This window comes from Berghia stephanieae, chromosome 14, assembly GCF_034508935.2.
Source record: "Berghia stephanieae isolate SIO BIC M18660-M18661 chromosome 14, UCSD_Bste_1.3, whole genome shotgun sequence".
Classification (NCBI taxonomy): domain Eukaryota; kingdom Metazoa; phylum Mollusca; class Gastropoda; order Nudibranchia; family Aeolidiidae; genus Berghia; species Berghia stephanieae.
This window is the reverse complement of record NC_088373.1, coordinates 14264882-14265932: the sequence shown is the minus strand read 5'-3', so window position 1 is coordinate 14265932 and position 1051 is coordinate 14264882.

Genomic DNA, 1051 nt, shown 5'->3' with positions numbered 1-1051 from the left:
TTTTCTCTCTTGCTTTGTTTGTCTGTTTTATACACACTTTTTCAATTTAATCTTACACCAGTGAGTGCCTGCTCCCTAATTTCTCACTTTGATATTTTCAGAAAAATAGCCAAAGGATAACTTTGTTTAATACCAGCCTGCTAGCCAAAGCCCATATCAAACATAAAAAACTATACATGCTTTATTTTTAAGGCCGATGATCTCTGCTGACAGGCATGGATGAAGAAAGCTTTGCTTACCACAGAGTATCTAAATTATACATGTTTATTATCAATAAATAAATTTCTAAAATAAATTTCCCTTTATTCATCCCATAGAGGAAATTTATCTCTAGGGTCTATTCCAAGGGAAGTCTGGAATAACCCAGGCGTCAGCCGCAGTGCAGCGCCGCAATTTAAGCTAGGACGAGGTGACTTGCTCAAGGCCACACAGCGCAGCGGGGCAGCGGCGGGTGATCGAACTCGGTAGCTTCCGGGTACGAAGCAAAGACTGTACCGCTGAGCCACGCTGCCCCGCGGCTTTGTAGTCTATTGGTAAGACACTGACTTCGGATCCGGAGGGTTAGGGTTCGAGCGGCGCATAGTTGAGTCCTTTAAAAAGTCTTTCACTCACATTCCCTCACCGTACTCAGGTGTAAAATGAGTACCTGGCCAATAACAGCGTTGTCTTTGTCGGGAAAAAATTTGTAATATCGGTTAAAGGGCGTCATGTTTCGTATTACATGTTCAATGTAGCTGTTGGCTAGGGACCCCATTGAAAAGCGCTTTGAGCACGTTTAATGGGTTTTACGCTACATTAATGCTCCAAGCATGCTTCAAGTTTGGCTATATATCTAGCTTATCTTTCCATTGAAGTAAAACCATTGCTATTGTAACACACAAAACACTGTGCTACACACCACGACATTTCACAGTTTATCTTGTGTGACAAGAGGACAGAGCGACCTGCAAGTTTTTATTCCATCCATTGATCGTACGAACATACCGTGTTATTTATCAATCGTTGTTAAAAAAAAAAATTACAGGTTTAATATTTTATGCCTTACAGCTGC